This window comes from Lolium perenne, chromosome 5 (assembly GCF_019359855.2).
Source record: "Lolium perenne isolate Kyuss_39 chromosome 5, Kyuss_2.0, whole genome shotgun sequence".
NCBI classification, from domain to species: domain Eukaryota; kingdom Viridiplantae; phylum Streptophyta; class Magnoliopsida; order Poales; family Poaceae; genus Lolium; species Lolium perenne.
This window is the reverse complement of record NC_067248.2, coordinates 215,024,624-215,046,743: the sequence shown is the minus strand read 5'-3', so window position 1 is coordinate 215,046,743 and position 22,120 is coordinate 215,024,624. Positions and strand designations below refer to the sequence as shown.

The 22,120-nt window shown below is 53.8% G+C and overlaps 1 pseudogene; it reads right to left on the bottom strand.

The window, feature by feature from the left end:
* The window catches only part of LOC139831742 (uncharacterized), a 92,806-nt pseudogene extending 70,918 nt beyond the window's left edge, over positions 1-21,888 (bottom strand).
* Positions 21,889-22,120: the final 232 nt, after the last annotated feature.

The following is a 22,120-nucleotide window of genomic DNA, read 5'->3' as shown; positions in this document are numbered from 1 at the left end:
TTATGATGGCATGTCACTCCAGAAATTATCTTTGTTATCGTTTACCTGCTCGGGACGAGCAGAAACTAAGCTTGGGGATGCTGATACGTCTCCGACGTATCGATAATTTCTTATGTTCCATGCCACATTATTGATGATATCTACATGTTTTGTTCACACTTTATATCATTTTTATGCGTTTTCCGGAACTAACCTATTGACGAGATGCCGAAGTGCCAGTTCCTGTTTTCTGCTATTTTTGGTTTCAGAAATCCTAGTAAGGAAATATTCTCGGAATTGGACGAAATCAATGCCCAGCATCTTAGAATCACACGAAGCTTCCAGAACACCCGAGAGCCGCCAGAGGAGGGCCCTATGGGCCCCAGACGACAGGGTGGCGCGGCCCAGGCCTTGGCCGCGCCCCCCTAGTGTGTCACCGCCTCGTCGACCCTCTGACTCTGCCTCTTCACCTATATAAAGGTCCCTGACCTAAATCTTCGATACAGAAAAGCCACGGTACGAGAAACCATCCAGAGCCGCCGCCATCGCGAAGCCAAGATCTGGGGGACAGGAGTCTCTGTTCCGGCACGCCGCCGGGACGGGGAAGTGCCCCCGGAAGGCTTCTCCATCGACACCGCTGCCATCTCCACCGCCATCTTCATCACCGCTGCTGTCTCCCATGAGGAGGGAGTAGTTCTCCATCGAGGCTTAGGGCTGTACCGGTAGCTATGTGGTTCATCTCTCTCCCTATGTACTTCAATACAATAATCTCATGAGCTACTTTACATGATTGAGATTCATATGATGATGCTTGTAATCTAGATGTCATTATGCTAGTCAAGTGAATTTTACTTATGTGATCTCCGGAGACTCCTTGTCCCACGTGTGTAAAGGTGACAGTGTGTGCACCGTTGTGGTGACTCTGCATACCACTGCATGTTGTAGTATGCCAGTCGTTGATATAACATTCACGAAGTACCATTCCGCAAATATTACATCCCTCAGAGTAGTACAACAGAACATAGCAGGTCCATAACTCATTCATTTAATATTACAAATATCATACACATATCGTCTCGGAGCTCCTCTTGGGTCCTAAGAGGAATACTCCTGGGTTCGAGGCGCACCCAACTTAGCTTACAATATAGATGTCTCATTAAGTTGTACATTTATTCTCTCGAGCAGCTAAGTATTAAGAGTTCGGGCTGCTCGACTACTACTACTACTTGATGCTCCTAGGCTTGATCTCCTCCGGAAGCCTCCCCGGTTCCGTAGACTATCAGGTAGTCTACGCCTTCAATACCTCCAGAGAGGTCTGGTTTTTCATAGCCGATGATCTCGGCTCCTTCAGGGTTGTCGTAGTCCTCCTCCAGACGATTCAGACAATCTAAGAAAGGGATTTAAGATTGGGATGAGTACGAGCGTACTCAACAAGTTCATTATAGAGAAGAGGTGTTTTATGCACTAGCTACGATATTAGACCAGAAAGTCTAATACCAATACAGGTTTTGATAAACATTTCTTCAAGAGTTGCTTTTATTTCAAAGAGCTATGTCCGTCAGCCTTCACCGGTTTACTAGAACTTCATGGAGCTCCTTTCCGGTCGCGTTCGCAGTTCCATATCCCGGAACAGGGAGTGACAGGTCACAGTTCTTTACACTCTGCAGAGGTGTGCTGCTTTACCCATAAGAGATCTTAACCTTGGTGCCAACCGGGCAGCTCTCCCGTCCACACTTCCTATGGTGTGAGGCCCGGTATAAGGTCTAGCCAATCATGTTCCTCCGCTACCTCGAACACCCACCCTTTGTTGCATGCCCCGACCCTGGGTCCTCGCCGGTCCCATTATTCCCACTCACGGGTGGACCCCGACCACGACAACAGTTTGGGACTCGTTAACCAAACTCTTTCGCCGGTAGCTGCAACCCATCATAGACCGCAATACCGTGGGGACTTAAGGCTTCCCCAGCCAACCGCTTGTTCTTCGAGCGACAAGTGTCTACGGACTATGCCGTGGGGACTTAAGGCTTCCCCAGCCAACCGCTTGCCCTGAAAGATACAAGTGTCTACGGTAAAGCGCATCCGTTGATGAACGAGAGGTGGAAACACTTTTGACTACTCCGTCCCACTCCGGATCTTATGGTTAACACGGGTATTATGGATAGATAATATGTGTGATTTAAATCATTATTTAAATCATCAAATTAAGACTTATTCTTAATTGTCTTCAAAAATTCTCTTTGCTATTTTATTTGGATAGATAATTTTATGCTGATCAATTTTCATATTTTTAAATATTTTTTAGAGCTTTATTCTATTTTATAAAATTCTTTGAAATTCTCACTTAAATGTTATTTTGGAAATGCCTAAATTGCCCTCGGGCCCACCTGTCAGGGTGAACCCGAGTGGGTTGGGCTCAACCCTGTTGGCCTGGTCCGGCCCACTCGGTCGCCCTCACTTCCTCCTCTCTCTCTCTCTCGCGAACCCTAACCCTAACCCTCTCTGGCGATTCGCGTCGCCGCCGTCTTCTCGGAATTGTTCCGGCCATCTCCGGCCGTCGCCGCCGTCGAGGTATGGCGCATCTGGACCGCCGTTCAACGGCGCTCCAGATCCACCGCGGCGATTGGTGATGCGCCGCCTGCTCGTCTCGCCCCCTTCGCCTCTGGTCTCCTGGCGGGGAGTGCCATGGCGATCTCGTCGCCGCCGACGCTCCAGATGCCGTGGCGCCGCCGTGGTGACGCGGGCGTAGCGGCGAGATGACGGCTGGGCTTGGCTTGGCCTGGCACCGCCGTTCGCCCGGCGTGCACCGCCGTGCCGCCATGGCTGCGTTTCTCTGCTTCGCCGGTAAGTGCTCCACCTTTCCCTCTCTCACTTATCTGCTCTTCTTCTTCAACCTCCAGCTCTGGCCACGACTGCTCCCCTTCGTGGAGATGCCTGCTGTGCAATTGCTCTGCTACTGTGCCTAGCTAGTTATGCTGCTGCTGCGCTTCTGTCTAAATACTGCTCTTGCTCTGATGCCATGGTTCTAGCTGTGCTGCTGCGGCTGCTGTTCTTACTGTTGGCCCTACTGGCCTTGGCCAGTGCTGCCTTGTCCATGTTAGTGCTAGCTTTTCCTTCCGAATCCCTGTTCTGTGCCTCTATCCCAGTTGATACACTTGCCAGATTTCAAGTATGATCATATGTGCTACTCTGGCTTGATGGCAGTGTGCTATTTCTTGCAAATTTGCAAGTGCCAAAGCCATAGTGGCTTATCCTGATGCTCAGATTTAGGATTGTGCTCTATTGAGCATTACTGTGAGCTTACAGTGTCATTTAATTATGCTTGGATGTGTGCCTTGCTTGTGCACCTTGATCCAGTGGCTCATCATGCCTTTGATGTGCTCTGGATTTAATCTTGGATTGTTATTTGATTATCTGTGAAGCATCAGTTAATTATCTGTGGCTGTTTAATTCATAAAGCTTCCTGTGTGATGCCAGTGATTAATTCTAGCATGCCCTGGCATGCTCTAACAGGCTTTGGTGATCAATTGGTCACCACTTGCTTGTTGATTGTGTGCTTGCTAGCTGCCTGTGCTTATCTGATGCTCCCTCTGGGGTCTGTGTGACATACATATCTGTGCTGGTGTAGGCTTTGCCTGATCAAGTGGCTGCTGTTGCTTGCAGTGATCCACTGGATCATTTGCAAGTGTCTGTTTCATGATTTACTTACTGATATCAATTATCTGTGTTGCCTTTGTTGATTGAGTGGATAATTGATGTGAACTGCTTAGCAGTAATGATCATATAGATTGATTAAGTGAAGCTAGAGGGATGCCAACAATTGTTGGGTACCCTAGCTCACTCTGAACCCATCTGGGTAATGATATTTGTGCAAGGCTTAACTGTTTGGATTGGTTGTGTGGTTGAGGTGACCCTAGCAGTAATCATATATTGCTTTTGGGTAGCTCCCCTCTTGTTGGCTTACTGTGGCTCACTGGATGCTTTCTGGGTGATCCTTTTGTTGGATTGCCAGTAGCTTTTGATGTTGAAATCAAATAGACAAGGATCTGTCTAATGTCTGATGGCCTTAGCTAGCTGTAGGTGCTAAGTAATTCTGGCTAACTATGTAGGATCATTACCTTGCTGGATATCTTTGGTTATGCCATTGTTTTGGCATAATCAATGTTCCCAGGTGACTTCCTATTGGTTTCTCTCTGTCTTTACTTGCACCAATTGGCTGTTAGCCATATGATGACTCATACATAGGGTTTCTACCCTCTTTTGCTTCTGTGACATATGCACATGCTTAATTATGAGCAAAACCATGGTTTGCTCATGCTTTTCTGGTATACCTCACTCCAGCTCCAAGATTTGTGGTTGGTGTAGAGGATTAGCTGTTGTGTTGATCTTTTGGTTGATTTGCTTGCCCTGCTCCTCCTGGTGAGCTTGTGAAGCTTGATTTGATTCTGTGGTGTTATGGAGCAGGTTGAACAGTGAAGCTGTTCTTCCTGTTCTTGTGCTCTTGGTTTGCTGTTCTTGCTAACTAGTTACCTGCTCTGATGCCTGTCGATGGAATGACTAGGGTTTGCTGGTGAAAAGCTTATATTTGGTCCTCTACTTGCTCTCCTGGTCGACAGCACTGCCTGGCTGTTTTGGTGACTCCCCCTGGCCTTGTGTGTTGTTACACATGCAGCAGTCCTTGTGTGTTGCCTGTGTGTGTGTGACTTGGGACTTGGGTTGGAATGGATCAGCTCGGCTGATCCCTGATCATATCCTCTTCATTCAATTGTTTGCTAACCTGCCAGGCATAACTAGTTCTTTGTTGTGTTTGTGTGTGTGCAGGGAACTTGGAGATGATCAAGATGAAACTCAAGATCATCTTGATCAAAGAATTCATGAAGATCAACAATGTAGTTTAGGTCATTTAAATTCCTTGTAATTTTCCTTTTTCTTTTTCTATTTCTTCAATTCTTGTAATGTGTTGTAAATTCATATATCTATTCTGGATATTGTAATGACATTGTATTATGTGTGGGATTATCAATAAAGCTCAAGTTTTCCTTAATGAGCTTAATGTAATTGTTGTAGTCCTTATAATCTTGATTAATGATAATTGTTTATTAATTATCTCAAGTTTGAATTATGTGATAACCATTTGATGTTTGAATTTGAAATTCAAATTCAAATTTGGTTTGAATTCAATCATACAACTTAATTTTAGAATTCAATCATGCAACTTAAGATTTCAATGCAATATCACTTCTCTCTTCTCAAAACCCTAATTTAGATAAGTAGGAACAAGTTCATCGCACTCTCGAAATCCTAACCCTGTAAGGTGTCGAGAGAGAAACCTGTCCCCCTTCGATGCAGTTTTGTTTTAAAAGCGCGAAATTTCCCCGTAAATTACAATGCAATGCACATCCCTTTCTAAAATCTACCCCTCGATCGTCTCTAAACCTGGGACATTACAGCCTTTCCCCCTTAAAGAAAACTTCGTCCCGAAGTTGTGGTTGTAATACCTGAAGAGTTCGGGGTATGTTTTCCTCAGGTCTTCCTCCTTTTCCCAGGTGGCTTCCCTCTCGGGATGATGCTTCCATTGTATCTTGCAGTACTTTATAGCTCTATTCCTGAGTTGTTTCCAGTTCTCCTCGAGAATCTTCGCTGGCTTCTCGATGTAAGTCAAATATGGTTGCAACTCGAGCTCTTCATGTGATACTGGTTCATCTGGGGTCTTCAAACACTTTCTGAGTTGCGACACATGGAATACATTGTGAACCTGAGATAATCTTCCTGGTAGTTCCAATTCGAAGGCTAACCCTCGGTTTTGACTCAGGATCTTGAAAGGTCCGATGTATCGAGGGCTTAACTTTCCCTTTACTCCAAATCTCTGGAGTCCTTTCATCGGGCTCACCTTGAGATATACCATGTCTCCAACTTGCGGCTCCCATGTTCTTCTTTTCTGATCTGCGTAACTCTTTTGCCGACTTTGGGCTATCTTCAACCTATCTCTGATAATGTCAATTATTTGTTGCTTTTCCTAGACATAATCAGGGTTGAACTCTTTGCTTGCTCTGGCCTCATACCAACATATTGGTGATCTACACTTCCTTCCATACAGAGCTTCGAATGGTGCCATCTTGATGCTGCTTTGATAGCTGTTATTGTATGAAAACTCTGCTAATGGTAAGTGCTCCTCGCATGATCCTCCGAAGTCTAGGGCACAAGCCCTAAGCATATCCTCTAAGATCTGGTTAGTTCTCTCGGTTTGTCCACCTGTCTGGGGATGATAGGCGGTGCTATAGTCCAACTTGGATCCTAAAGCTTCGTGTAGTTGCTTCCAAAATGCTGACGTGAACACGGATCCTCGATCTGACACGATCTTCTTGGGCACTCCATGTTTACTCACGATCTCTTTGATGTAGAGATCGATGAGTTTCTCTCCTTTATCTTGCTGATTTACCGCTAAGAAGTGTGCACTCTTCGTCCACCGGTCCACGATTACCCATATCATGTCCTTCTTTTTATTGGTCATGGGTAGTCCGGTGATGAAATCCATTCCTATTTCCTCCCATTTCCATTCTAGAATGGGCAAGGGTTGTAACTTTCCTGCCGGGCTCTGGTGTTCAGCTTTCACCCTTTGGCAGGTATGGCATTCCGCCACATATTGTGCTATTTCTCTCTTCATGTTGTTCCACCAGAATAGCTCCTTTAGATCCATGTACATCTTTGTACTTCCCGGATGAATGGAGTATGGTGTTTGATGGGCTTCCCGGAGTATTACTTCCTTGATTTCAGCAATATCCGGAACACAAATTCTCTTTTGGAACCATAATGATCCCGATTCTCCTCGATGAAATTCTGATGGTCTTCCTTCATCTATCCTTCTCATCTCCTCCACGATGAATGGATCGTCCAACTGACCCATCATTATCTCATTCTTCAGGTTGACATTTAGCTCATCGGCTACTTGTAAAGCCGATAGTCCTTCATGAGCTTCTTTCTCCCAAAGTTGTATCTGGGCTTGACTTATTTCCTTCCTCAACTCCGGTGATATTTCTTGTTCCACTCCTCCGGTGCTCTTCCTACTCAAGGCATCTGATACAACATTGGCCTTTCCCGTAGTATAATTGATGGTCAAATCATAATCCTTGATCAGTTCAAGCCATCATTTCTGCCTCATATTGAGTTCCTTCTGAGTGAAAAAATATTTGAGACTCTTATGATCTGTATAGAGCTCACACTTGGCTCCATAGAGAAAATGTCTCCATGTTTTAAGTGCAAATACGACTGCTACTATTTCTAGATCATGTGTTGGATAGTTCACTTCATGAGGTCTGAGTTGCCTCGATCCATAAGATATTACCTTCTGATCTTGCATGAGTACGCATCCCAATCCATGCTTGGATGCGTCACAGTACACGGTGTAGTCCTTGCCAACTTCAGGAACTGCTAACACCGGTGCTGTGGTGAGTTTCTCTTTCAGAGTTTGAAAACTTTTCTCACACTCCTCTGACCACACGAATGGTGTGTTCTTTCTTAACAGCTTCGTCATTGGTCCTGCTATATTGGAGAATCCTTCAATGAATCTCCGATAGTATCCTGCCATTCCTAGGAATCCCCGGATTTCCTTGACAGTCTTGGGTGCTTCCCATTCTAGAACTGCTGCTACCTTGCTCGGGTTAACAGCGATTCCATCTTTGCTAATGACATGACCAAGAAATTCCACTTGATCTAGCCAAAATTCACACTTGCTGAATTTGGCATAGAGTTGATGTTCTCTTAGTGTTTGCAACACTAACCTTAGATGTTCAGCATGTTCGGCCTTGTCTTTGGAATAAATCAAGATATCATCAATGAATACGATGACAAACTTGTCTAGATATGGCATGAAAATCTTATTCATGAGATTCATGAAAATTGCTGGGGCATTGATTAATCCAAAAGGCACTACAAGGTATTCATGATGTCCATACCTTGAGACAAAGGCAGTTTTCGGAACGTCTTCCTTCTTGATCTTAATCTGGTGATAACCGGATCTTAGATCAATTTTGGAAAAGACTCCCGCGCCTCTAACTTGATCGAATAGATCTTGTATTCTTGGAAGTGGATACTTGTTCTTAATGGTGACGTTGTTCAAATTCCTGTAATCTCTGCACATCCTTCTACCTCCATCTCTTTTATCAACGAAGATCACAGGTGATCCCCATGGTGAAACACTCTCTTGTATGAATCCTTTCTGTTCCAAGTCATCCAATTGCTCCTTTAGTTCCTTCAACTCCTTGGGCCCCATCTTATATGATGCTTTAGCAATCGGAGCTGTTCCTGGAATTAGGTCGATAGTGAATTCTATCTCCCTATCTGGTGGCATTCCAGGTAATTCCTTAGGAAACACATCCTGGAATTCATTTACTACAGGTATGTCTTCCAATTTCACCTCCTTCATGCTGTTAAGCTGTAGCTCGACTTCTATCTGTGTATGCTTGTCTCCTTGGTAGATCATTCTACTTCCATCGGGGCTCTTCAAAGACACTGTCTTGTTCACACAGTCGATCAATGCTCCGTTAGCTTCTAACCAGTTCATACCAAGAATGACATCAATGTCCTTCATCGGTAAAATGAACAAGTCTGCGTCAAACGCGCACTTATTGATCATGATGACTTGTTTTTGTTTGGTATGGGTTACTACTATCGTTCCCCCCGCAGAAAGTATGGTTATGGGTGTTTCTAACTTAGTGCAACTAATCCCATGTTTGATGATGAATTGCTGAGAAATGAATGATGTAGTTGCACCAGTATCAAAAAGTACTTTGCCAGGATGAGTGAGTATCTGGAGCGTACCTATCACCGCCTGATCGGAGTTGACCACCTCCTCCAGACTGGTGCAGTTCAACTTGCCGAAGGGTTTCTTGTTCTTCCAGTTCCCTCCTCGGCTTCCTCCTCCTCCTGACTGACCTCCTCCAGTATTTCTCTTGGGGCAGTCCTTCAGCATGTGCCCCTCCTGGCGACAACCAAAGCATATAATCCTTGGCTTCTTGCAATCCTTGGCAAAATGCCCTGGAAGTCCACAGCTTCGGCAAACCATTGGATTAGCGGTCTGAAACGCTTGGTTCCTCCTGCTATTGTAGTAGTAGTAGTAGTTGTTGTTGTTAAGTATGGTTATGGGTGTTTCTAACTTAGTGCAACTAATCCCATGTTTGATGATGAATTGCTGAGAAATGAATGATGTAGTTGCACCAGTATCAAAAAGTACTTTGCCAGGATGAGTGAGTATCTGGAGCGTACCTATCACCGCCTGATCGGAGTTGACCACCTCCTCCAGACTGGTGCAGTTCAACTTGCCGAAGGGTTTCTTGTTCTTCCAGTTCCCTCCTCGGCTTCCACCTCCTCCTGACTGACCTCCTCCAGTATTTCTCTTGGGGCAGTCCTTCAGCATGTGCCCCTCCTGGCGACAACCAAAGCATATAATCCTTGGCTTCTTGCAATCCTTGGCAAAATGCCCTGGAAGTCCACAGCTTCGGCAAACCATTGGATTAGCAGTCTGAAACGAAACTCAAGCTGGTGTTGGGCTTGTTACTAACAAACCTCTTAGGCTCAAACTTGGCCTTCTTCCTTTTCTCTTCTTGCAGTTGCTTGAAATCATCTTCAAGAGTGATGGCTGCATCCACCAACTCTTGGAACTCAGTCGCTCTCATCATACGGAGCTGTACCTTGAACTGGGGACTTAACCCCCTTAAAAACCTCTTCTTTTCTTGTCCTCGGTGTTGACTTCATCAACCGCATACCGGGACAGCTTTGAGAATTCCCTGACATAAGTCAGGATGGCCTTGTCCTTCTGCTCGAGACTTTCATATTCTCGACGCTTCAGTTCCACAATACTTTCAGGGACATGGGATTCCCTGAACTTCCTCGCAAACTCCTCCCAGGTAAACACTTTTCCAGCCGGATAAACGGCTACGATGTTGTCCCACCATGATGTGGCAGGTCCACACAACAAGTGTGTAGCATAACGAACCTTCTCCTGGTCGTTGCAACCAACAGTATTGAGCTTTCGCCCGGTGTCCATAAGCCAATCCTCCGCGTCCATTGGCTCTGGCGCGTATGCGAAAGATATAGGCTTGGTGTTCTGGAAGTCTGATAAAGTGACTCCCTGATTCTCGGGTCTCTCCACCCTATTCTGTTGCAGCAGCTCCTGGAAGAATTTATTCTGCTGCTCCAACGTTACACGTTGTCTCTCTTCCACCATCTGCATGTACTGAATGAAATTCTGCTGCGTCATGGGTGGTGGTGGTGGAAACTGATTCCTGGCTGCTTCATCAGCCTCTTCCTTTTGCTTTGCTTCGCGCTCCATGCGCTGCGCTTCGGTCTCCTCTCCTACCGGTCCCGACATAACCCCCTAGTTCTGCAACACAATATGATACTCATAATTACTCCATGCGCAAGTTTTCTGAGCTCAACTTTGTGCACAGAACTAGTCACGCAATGGAAATCAAGAAGCAAATCCAAATCATACAAAACATATACCATGTATATACATACTTAAGTGATCTTATTACAATACTCAAGTCAATGTGAGTATGCAAACTCACTTATTAAAGTATATGTACAAATTTCTACAAATATTACACACTACAATACACGTGGTACTTGTGTATTGTAGTCCCGCCTTCCTTGGTGGACTCTAGTCGATCTTCACTCCCGGTACATCCCCAGCTTCCATCCGGTCGAACGTGTCGTCCTCCTGATAGAACCTGGAACATAAGGTCTCCCCGTCGGCTGGTAGTCAGAATCAGATGATGATCCTAGGGAGAAATCAGTGTTCACAAACTGGTCATTCAGTGCATCATAGTCCACCCATCGGGTGTACTCCCCTGTGGCTCCACCATAGGTGTTTCCAACATTTGTATCCGACTCAACCTGTATCGGATACTCTCCATCAACTCCTCCATTACTAGGATAACTCTGGTTCTGGGTTGTGGCATCCTCATTCATCTCTCCATCATAATACACTGAAGTACTATGAGTTCCTGTCGGGGGGAAGACCCCGGATAGGGCAATGGACGCGGAGCAGCCGGCTGGCCACTGGCCGGCTCGCGGCAAAGGCCGGCTGAGGAGCAGCCGGCCGGCGCCGTGGCCGGCTGGTCCGGAAGCCGGCTGGCTCTAGGTCCTAGTCGGCCTGGCTACGGCCACCAATGCTGTAGTTGGGCCGGCTTCTACAAGCCATATCCGACTGGGGTTTGTACCTCAGACCGACTCGAGGCTGGCGAGTCTTGCACTGGAAGGAACCGGGTAGGTGATCCGGGTTCCCAAAGTCCACGCTGACTCCATCTTCCGTAAAGCGCGGGGCACTGTGGAGCAATAGTGCCACGCGCCGGACAGGCCGTCAGGGCTTACGACGATCCGTACTGGGCACAGTGGCTGACGGCGACAGGGACACCTCCTCCATACCGCTGACCGTGGCAGCCGGATGGGACAGGCCACGATGCCTCAACCACTCCTGACGTCACCGCCTCGGGAAGGAGCGGAAGCCGGAGCCGGCCAAGCCGACGATAAACTATAGGGTCTTATATGTAAAGTGCCGGTGCCTATATAAGCCGCACTACCCCCTCTCGTGCAGGGGATCGATCATTTATTGCTTTCACCCACCTACAGAGCTGCCCTGTGAGAGAGACCATAGTCTTCCTTAGCCTCTCAGGAGCAGCCGGACACAGCTCTAGGAGCACCATTGTACTGTGCGATCATCATATACACTCATAGCAGGAGTAGAGGTTTTACCTCCATCGGAGGGCCTCGAACCTGGGTACGTCGCCGTGTCGCTCATGCCCATACCCGCATCCGGATACCGCCGTGAGATCCCTCAGGAACCACTTCGATTAGCCACCCTATGGCATATGCCGTGACGATACCACGACATTTGGCGCCCACCGTGGGGCCTTCAGCATCCTCGGCCGGTGTCTTCATCCGGACGGGCCTCACCACCACCACCGGCGAGCGAGTCGCTTCAGGCTTGATCTGGAGATTCGGCTCCCTCGACTGCATCAGCGACAACGCTGGCTGCTTCGCTGACCGGCCCTTCCCAGCCGGCGGCAGCGTCATCTCCTTCGGCGGCTTCGACGTCTACGTCGCCACCGTCGCACCGCCGCGCTACCCGCGGCAGGTGCTGCGCTGCGCTAGCCCTCCTCCGCGAGCCGGCAGCAGCGCTCCCGCCAGCCCCGCCGTCGTGCAAGTCATGATGGCTGGCGACGAGCTCCCCACCAAGAACCCGCGCATGCGCGGCCCCGGCCTGGAGCGCAACATCGACCCCAACGCCTCCGGCTCGGGCCCAAAAGCGCCACCACCGCCGTCCCGGCTGGATGCAGTCCGGGCAAAGCTGAGCACCCCGCTCACGCCTGGCGGAGACCCCACCGCCATCGAGGCGGACTTGGAGGCGCACCGCCAGCTCCTCCTCAAGCAAACCGAAGAACTGGCTGCTGCTAAGCGCCAGATGGAGATCACCCAGCGCGAGTACAACCGCGCCCACGGCCTCACTCCAGGCGGCGACGAGCCAAGCCGAGCTGGCCACATCCGCCGCAGGGGCCGCGACCTTGGCGCTGAGATCGCCCGCGACGGCGCTCCTTCGCCGGCTCCATCCGCGGAGCTCCCCGTCTACAACACCCCCGACAAGAACGTGCGCGCGGCAGAAGCCGCCGCAGAAGAGCTGAACCTCCTCGAAGGCGAAGAGTTACGCCGCCAGACCTGGCGGGTGACTGAGCTGCTCAATGCAGCCAACAGGCAGATCGCCGACCCCAGGTATGTCAATGCCCCCAGAGCTTCTCACGCTCGTGGAGCTGCAGGCAACGACAGGGAAGGCGCCAGGGACACGGCCGAGTCCTCCTCCCCAGCACCAAGCCGGCGCCATGATTCCCGGGCCACGCACAGCTCGGGCCGGCCAAGCCACCAGCCGAGCGGCAGCAGCCGCAGCCGGCCCCCTCCAAGCCGGAACCAGGAGCAAGACTCCGGGCCCCGCCGTCATCACCGGCCGGCTCCAGAAGCAAGCGGCGCACGCCAGCCGGCACACTCCCGGCTGGGCCCGCGCATCGAGCCCGCTGACGCCCGAGACCGCCTCGACCGGCTGGTTCAATCCCGCATCGCGGAAGAAGAGGGGCCAGCCGGCCCAAAGTGCTTCGGGCCGCGGATCCTCAACGAGCCCATGGTCGATGGCTTCCAGCTCCCGCGCGACACCCCCAAGTACGACGGCACCGCCAAGCCGGAAGACTGGCTGCTGGACTACTCCACGGCAGTCGGCATCGCCAAGGGCAACAAGCGCTGGGCCGTGCGCTACTCCCCCCTCATGCTACTCGGCTCCGCCCGCACGTGGCTCAACAACCTGCCAGCCGGCAGCATAAACGGCTGGCTGGACTTCGAAGCCGCCTTCATCAGCAACTTCACCGGCACTTATCGCCGGCCGGGTCGCCCTCAACAGCTTGAGATGTGCAAGCAGGGCTCGGACGAGACGGATCGCGCGTACCTGACGCGCTGGTGCGAGATGCGCAACTCCTGCGAGGGCGTGCACGAGATGCAAGCCATCAGCTTCTTCATGGGCAGCTGCCGACCCAACACCATGCTGTGGCACAAGCTACGCCGCAGCGAGCCCAAGACGATGGCCGCCTTGATGGTCATCGCAGACAAGTACGCGCTGGCAGAGGAAGCCGGCAAGGCGCCGGCTGATGTTTCACCGGCCCCAGCAAGACGGGACAACAACAAGCCGGCCGAGGGCGCCTCGCACGGCAGCCGGCGGGACAACTACCGCGGCAAGCGTCACAGCGACCAGCCGGACCGCCGGTACGGCTCCGCCCACGTGGCCGCCGTGGCAGACAACGCGGCAGGCGGCAGCCGCCGCCAGAAGCAAGACCGGCAGTGGAAGCCGAAGTACACCTTCGAGCAGATGCTCGACTCGCCGTGCAAGTACCACAGCGGCAAGAACCCCTCCAACCACACCACCCGCGACTACCACTTCATGAAGCGGCTGACAAGCGGTGAACCTCTACCGCCTCCACCCCCGCCTCCACCAGCCGGCGGGCCGGGTGGCCAAGCCGGCGCAGAGAACGCCAACCTCGAGCACCACGAGGCTAACCAAGTGCACCATGCCGCCCGGTATCTGGCCGAAGACGCCACCTACATCATCTTCACCTCCGAGCCCGAGGACAGGACGAGCCAAGAGCGCCGTTCCCTCGAGGTCAACGCGGTCATACCGCCGGTCCCCGATGCCCTAAACCGGTCGAGCAGGCCATCACTTTTGATCGCCGCGACACACCGGCTGTCCCGCCGGCCGGGCAGCTACGCCATGGTCCTCGACCCCACCATCGGCACAACCCGGCGCAGCGTGCGTTTCTCGCGCGTCCTCATCGACGGCGGCAGCAGCATCAACATCCTCTACCGCGACACCGCCCGCAAGCTGGGCATCCAGGAGGCCGAGTTGCGCCCCACCCCCACCGTCTTCCATGGCATCGTGCCAGGCCATTGCTGCCAGCCGATCGGCCGGATCACGCTGGAGGTGATGTTCGGGAAGCCGGACCACTTCCGCACCGAGAGAATCGAGTTCGAGGTGGTGGACCTCGTGAGTCCCTACCACGCGCTCCTGGGCAGGCCGGCCCTGACCAAGTTCATGGCGGTGCCCCACTATGGGTACCTGAAGATGAAGCTGCCTGGCCCCAAGGGGGTCATTACCGTAGCCGGCGATTATCGCCGCTCCATGGACTGCGCCACGCAGCTCCAAGATGGCCCGGACGCTGGTCATCGCCACCGAGAAGCAGCTCATCCACGACGCCGTCGCCCTCGCCAAAGCCGCGCGAGACGGACATGCCGGCTGCGGGCAACCCGGCTGGGACGACTCACTTCCAGCCGGCCGACAACACCAAGAAGATCCTGCTGGACCCGGCGCAGCCGGACAAGTTCGTCACCATCGGTGCCGGCTTGAACAAGAAATAGGAAAGCGAGCTCACCAGCTTCCTCCGTGAGAATCGGGACATCTTCGCATGGACTCCAAGAGACATGCCGGGTGTGCCGAGGGAGTTGGCTGAGCACCACCTCCACGTCCGGCCTGAAGCCAAGCCGGTGAAGCAGCCTCTCAGCGCTTCGCCGAAGAACGAAGGAAGGCCATCGGTGAAGAAATCGCCCGGCTCCTAGCTGCCGGCTTCATCATGGAAGTGCTGCACCCGGACTGGTTGGCGAACCCGGTCCTGGTTTTGAAGAAGAACGGCTCCTGGCGCATGTGTATCGACTACACCAGCCTGAACAAGGCGTGCCCAAAGGATCCCTTCCCCCTGCCGCGCATAGATCAAGTCATAGACTCGACTGCCTGCTGTGAACTGTTGTCTTTCCTAGATGCCTATTCAGGCTACCACCGATTCCTTTGAATCCGGCTGATCAAATAAAGACTTCGTTCATTACCCCGTGCGGGGCTTATTGCTACACGACTATGCCGTTCGGCTTGAAAATGCAGGCGCCACCTACCAAAGGTGCATGCAAAAATGCTTGCAGGATCAAATCGGCGTAAACGTTCACGCATATGTGGATGATGTCGTTGTAAAGACCAAGGAGACGACTACCCTCCTTGATGACCTGAGAGAAACCTTCACCAATCTGAGAAGATTCCGGATGAAGCTCAACCCGGCCAAGTGCACATTCGGGCGTGCCGTCCGGCCAGCTCCTTGGCTACCTCGTCTCTCAGCGAGGGATCGAAGCCAACCCGGACAAGATCGGTGCCCTAGAGAAGATGGAACTGCCGCAGTTGCCTCAAGGACGTCCGTAAGTTTGCTGGCTGCCTGGCCTCCTTGAGCCGCTTCGTCGGCCGGGGGAGAAGGCACGCCCTGTATCAACTAATGAAGAAGGCGGACAAATTCGTCTGGTCACCGCAGGCGGATGAGGCCTTCCGTGACTTGAAGCGCGTGCTCTCAACCGCGCCAATCCTTGCAACGCCGGGTTCAATGGAGCCGATGTTGTTGTACATCGCAGCCACCAACCGAGTGGTTAGCGTTGTCCCGGTGGTGGAGCGCAGAGAAGCCGGCAACGAAGCAGCTGGTTCAGCGCCCCGATCTATTACCTTAGCGAAGTGCTCTCCCAGTCGAAGCAAAACTACCCCCATTACCAGAAGGTCACCTACGGCGTCTACATGGCGGCCAAGAAGCTCAAGCACTACTTCCAAGAGCACCCCATCAGGGTGGTTGCCACAGCGCCCTTGGCGGAAATCATAGGCAGCAAGGATGCCAACGGCCGGGTTGCCAAGTGGGCCCTGGAGCTGGCCGCCCACACCATCCTCTACGAGCCACGCACAGCCATCAAGTCGCAGATCCTCGCGGACTTCTTCGTCGGCCCAGGCTGAGATGCGCACCTGCCGCTTTGTGCCGGATTCCACACATTGGAAGATGCACTTCGACGGCTCGAAGATGCGCAACGGCTTGGGAGCCGGCATCGTCATCACTTCTCCCAAGGGGGACCGGCTGGACTACGTCCTGCAGATCCACTTCGCCGCCTCCAACAATGTGGCGGAGTACGAAGCGCTCATTCATGGGCTGAAGCTGGCCAAGGAGATTGGCGTGCGTCGCATACTCGCTTCGGCGACTCCGACTTGGTCATACAGCAAGCATCCGCGGCGGGACGCGAAGGACGCCAACATGGCCTCGTACCGCTTCCATGTCCAGCAGCTATCCGGCTTCTTCGACGGCTGCGAATTCCACCATGTGCCACGAGCAAATAACGAAGCGGCTGATGCCTTATCCAAGATTGGCTCAACCCGGCAAGCCATTCCGCCGGGTGTCGCCTTGGCGGTTCTCAAGAAGCCGTCCATCATACCGTCACCGGACTCGGATTCAATATTCGTGCCGGCTGACCCGGGGCTGCTCAGCCGAACCCGGGGCTTCATCGCCAAGTCGGGGGCTAACAAGCCAAACCCGCCGGCTAGCATGCCGAACCCGGGGACTTCTCAGTCCAACCCGGGGATTCATCGCCACACGCGGGCGCTAGCAAGCCGAACCCGCCGGCTAGCAAGCAGAACCCAGCGACCCTGCAGTAGACTCCGGAAGCTCCCACGCAGGAGGCCCTGTTGGTCAGCGTATTCGAGATAACATGCGTACCCCCATGGGCACAAGAATTCCTCTCCTACCTCACCGACGGTGTGCTGCACGATGATAGAGTCCAGGCCGGGCAGATTGAGAGAAGGGCCAAGGCCTATACCATCATCAACCACCAGCTGTACAAACGCAGCGTAAGTGGGGTGTTCCAAGCGGTGCGTCGAGCCGGCTGAAGGGATTGAACTCCTACGGAAATCCATCAAGGAGAGTGCGGACATCACGCCTCATCCAGAGCCATAGTGGCCAAAGCCTTCCGCACGGTTTTTATTGGCCGACTGCGCTCGAGAGACGCAGAAGATTTGGTGAAGAAGTGCAACGGCTGTCGGCGCTTCGCAAAGCAAAGACACCAGCCGGCTTCCGCCTTGAAAACCATCCCCATCACATGGCCGTTTGCCGTATGGGGCTTGGATATGGTAGGCCCATTCGTAACAGCGCGAGGCGGCATGACACACCTCTTGGTGATGATTGACAAATTCAACAAGTGGATCGAAGCCAAGCCAATCAAGAAACTGGACGGGTCCACAGCCGTCACATTCCTCAAGGAAATCATTGTGAGATTCGGCTACCCCCACACCATCATCACCGACAACGGCACCAACTTCTCCCAAGGCATCTTCTCTCGCTATTGCGGGGAAATGGGGATCCGGATGGCCCTATCTTCTGTGGCACACCCAGAGTCCAATGGACAAGTGTAAAAGGCTAACGGCTTAGTCCTAGCCGGCATCCGGCCCCGGCTGGTGGAGCCGCTCGAGCGAGCAGCCGGCTGCTGGATTGAAGAACTGCCCAATGTCTTTGTGGAGCCTGCGCACAACGACAAACCGCTCAGTCGGCTTCACACCATTTTTCCTCGTATACGGGGCCGAAGCCGTCTTGCCGACTGATATCGAGCATGACGCGCCAAGGATCAAGCTCTACACAGAAGCCGAAGCCAAAGAAGCCCGCGAAGATGGAGTTGACCTGGTCGAAGAGGCCCGGCTGCTGGCTGAGTCTAGATCTACTATCTACCAGCAAAGCCTCCGACGCTATCACAGCCGGAAGGTCCAGCCCTTAGCATTCCGAGAAGGAGACCTAGTGCTCCGGCTGATCCAGAGGATAGCCGGACAGCATAAACTGTCATCCCCATGGGAGGGTCCCTTCATCGTGAGCAAGGCAGTAGGCAATGATTCCTACTATCTCATAGATGCCCAAGAGGCTAAGAAAAACAAGCCGGACAAGGCTGACGAGGAGACTAAACGTCCCTGGAATGTCAGGTTACTCCACCCATTTTACACATGAGAGCAGGAATGTATGTATCCCTTGTATCCCTTTTGTGAGTTATGAAAAAGCTTGCGCCAAGAGTGCTGTTTCCGACAAGTTTTTCGCGTACTTTACCTTGTTTCGCCAATTGGCTTAAACCCTCTCACGCGGTCGGCTCAGTAACGTGATCCGGTTTCCGACAGCCGGCTTCCGATCCAGCTACAGACCGCAACCCGGCTGTCCGGCTGGCGGGAGTAAGGCCTAGGGAGCCGGCACGCGAAAAACGACTAAGGGAAAGAGTAAAAGCGAGTTGACTTGCAACTTTTCATAAAAGTGCCGGATTGCCGAATTCAGCTCGTTCGACTGAAATACTGTCGGCCTCACCCAGCGGCCCGCTCTTGATCCGGCGATGGATCGCAAGTCGGACGTACGACCGGCAAGGGCACAGCCAAAGAGTGGGGCGGATGGGAAAAAGCGAACGAGTCGAAAGAAAGCAACTCGGCACACAGATGATTAACAAACACATTAAAACGTGCCTTAATAAAAGGATAATAACATTGTCTTACATATGCACCCCGCATCCCGGGGATTTAACGAATTGTCTTGGCAAAAGCATAAGGAAACAGGTAAAAGCTAAGCGCCGGCTGGATCAGAACCAGCCGGGGGAGCATCAGCAGAGCCGGCCGCCGGGTCATCCTCGGGCACATCGTCCGCCTCCTTGTCCTCGGCCGCCTCCTCCTCGTCGTCAGACGGCGGATTCGGGTCCGCGATGAAGATGGACTTATCGACGAAGTCGGCAATGGCGCAGGCGCGGGCAAGCCGAGCAGTCTTGTTCTCCGCCGGGAGCTTGTCCTCCACGCCGGCGCGCTGGAACTCCAATTGGTCGAGGCTAACCTCGTTATACCAGGAGAGCACAAAAGATAGCGCCATATTGGCTCCGGCGCGCGTGGCCGACTCCTTCCAGTCCAAGAAGCGGTCGGGAGCCCTGTCCAGCCAAGCGATGAGCTTGGAGAGATCTTCTGGCAGCGTCTCCGTCGGCCACAGCAGTCGGATCAGCTCCTCCGCCGCCTTCCGCAGCTCCCGGCCAAGCTTGGTGACCGGCTCCACGCGGGCGGCGATGGACGCCAGATAGTCGTCCATGGTGAAGCGATCGGAGCTCTGCTCCCCGGTGGCCTGCCGGCGATCCTCCCGCGCCACGCCAACAGCCGCTAACGCCTCCTCCTGCGCCTCGGGAAGGCCGCTGCAAAGAAGAAAAGCATGTCGAAGCCATCAAAGCCGAAATAAGCTGAAAAATGCAAATTTTCGAAGTCCTAAAGTAAGCTTTGGCGGCGGCGGCAAGATCCGATCGCCCCCAGCCTGAAGATGGAGATTCCAAAGCTCTAAAGGAAGCTCGGCGACAGTGCAAGAACCGATCGCCCCCAGCCCGAAGATGGAGATATCGAAAAATCAAGTTTACTGCCGCCGGCTATAACCTAAGCCGGCAGCCGACGGCCGAAAGCCGGCAAAGGGGAAGGCATAAGACAAAAGACCCACCCGCCAAGCCACGGTCGAGCGCGCTAAGTTCCTCCAACCACCGCTTGGTGGTGGCCGACAGCTCGTTGGACTTGGTGGTCACCTCTTGCTGGAGCGCAAGCCGTTGCCGTTCCACCTCCTCCAACCGCTTGCTCAGACCCTCCAGCTTTTCCTCCTGTTCCTTCTTGAGGGCGGCAAGTTCCTTGAGATGGTTAGCCTCAAGAAGGCGCAGCCGTTTCAGCTCCCCGTCAGCCAGCTTCAGCTTGGCGGCGGCGGCCGGTTCGCCTCCTCACTTGTGGCGCATTGAGCGCGGGCAACTCGGAGGTCCGACTCAAGCTGCGGGACCCGGGCGGCCTCAGCTGCAAGCCGGCAAAAAACAAGCCGTCAGTAAAACAGAAGCGTAAAAAAGAGTAAAGGCAAAGAGAGAAGGCCTCACCCTTGACAGCCTCCAGCTCGCGAGCCAAGCCGGCTCGCTCGATCTTGGCCTTGTGGTAGCTAGTCACCACCTTGTTGTACAAGACGGTGCGTCGCTCCGTAACCGCCTGAAAGAAACAATCAGATATCCAGACGAAACCCGGACCGGCTCCAAGCAGCCGGACCATGCCTCGGAGGGCTACCAGGATAATAACAAAATTGCAAAAACAAGAAGACACCTACCTTGTCAGCATCCTCCAGCGTTGCTAGCTGGGCAAGGGCCTCGGCGGCCTTGTTCTTAAGGGCGGCCCGGTAGCCGGAGAAGACCATCTTCATGGGCGCCGTACCAGGCTGCCCCTCCAGGTTGAACACCTCGCAAGAATCCGCCGAATGCCACGCAGCCTCCATGGTGCCAGCCGAGCCAAGGCTGGAGTCAGAGGCAGACGGCACATGCAACAGCCGGGCCCCCTTGGCCATGTGAAGGCCCTCAGTTGGGCCCGGCGGGCCCCTCGTCCTCACCAGAGCCCGGGAGTCGGCGTCCTTTGAGCGCGCTGGCTCCCCCCTCGCCGGCTCCTTCCCGGTCGGCTCCCTCCTCGTCGGCTCCGAAGCTGGAGGCGGCGCGGTCGCGATCGGCCCGGTGGGAGCCGTCGCATCCGGCGCTGAGGCGCTCCTTTCGGAGAACTCTCCGGCACCACGACGTTGGGCGCGGGCCCGCCGACTCCGGTCGAAGGCGGCGCAGCCCACCGACTCCGGCTCTGCCGCGGATGGCATGCCCCTGCCGGCTCCGGCTGCCCGCTCCACAAACGGGGCGCGGCGCGGGAACATGTCGTCTAAGGTCGGCCGGCGCGCGCCGACTGACCCTGGTCTCCGCCGCCGAGCGCCGCAGAAGGCGCGGCAGAAGAAGACGCCCCGCAGGTGGCGTGGCCGCAGCGGCACGTTAGCGATCGGCGGCGTGCGCGCGCGTGCGAAGGTTGCGGGGTTGGCTCCCTCCTTTGCCGGCTGAAGCGGCGACGTGACGGGAGGAGCTGCCGAGAGCCGCCTCCCTGGGTAAACTTAATCGCGGCCCTAGTCGAACAAGCAAGAAAAGATAAGTACGAGAGGAAGGCAAGAAAAGGAATCAAACAACGAGAGGAAAAGAACTCACCCGGCTTTCTCCGGGACCTTCTTGGGCGCCGGCCGCGCTGTTTCTTGGCCCTCGCCTCCGGGCGGCCGTGGACCCGACGCCGGCCCGCTTCCTCCCCTTCGGCGCAGAAGTCGCCGTGCTCGTAGGCGGCGCCGCGCGCAGAGGCACCGCCGGGATGGGCCCCGTGCCGGATTGGGCCGGCTCACGCCCGCAGCCTGCTGCTCCTGCTCCTGCTCCTGCTCATGCTCAGGCGAAGGCGGCGGGTTATGCTCCCCCTGGCCGCCCTGATCCTGCGCCACCGGCAGATCGTCGTCACCAGCTTGGTCGCCAGCTAAGTCAGCCGGGTCAACGAGATCCGGCGTCCAGACCTTCGTCGCCAAGTCGCCATCCTCGATGCCTTGGCGGGTGAAAAGCTGAAAACAAGACAAATATCGAGTCGGCCTTGCTGCCGCAAGTCGGAAGACGGAAAAACATCAAACTTACCAGTTCAGGCGGCTGCTCCCGATCGTAAGGCGCCAGCCCCCAGTCCCAGTTGTCCGGCATGTTGGCCTTGGTGATGTTGTTCACCCGGTGAGCCACCTGGGACTTGGAGAGCTCCAACTTCGACGTCCGTGTCGGGTCGAGCCGGCCGGACATGTGGCCGATCTTGTGGACGCGCCACTGGAGCGGTATGACCCGGCGCGAGATGTAGGTGCAGAGGAGGTCCTCGGCGCTCAGCCGGCCCCCCGTGACGCACTGGCCCAGGAAGTCCCACAGGAGGTTCACCTCCGCGTCC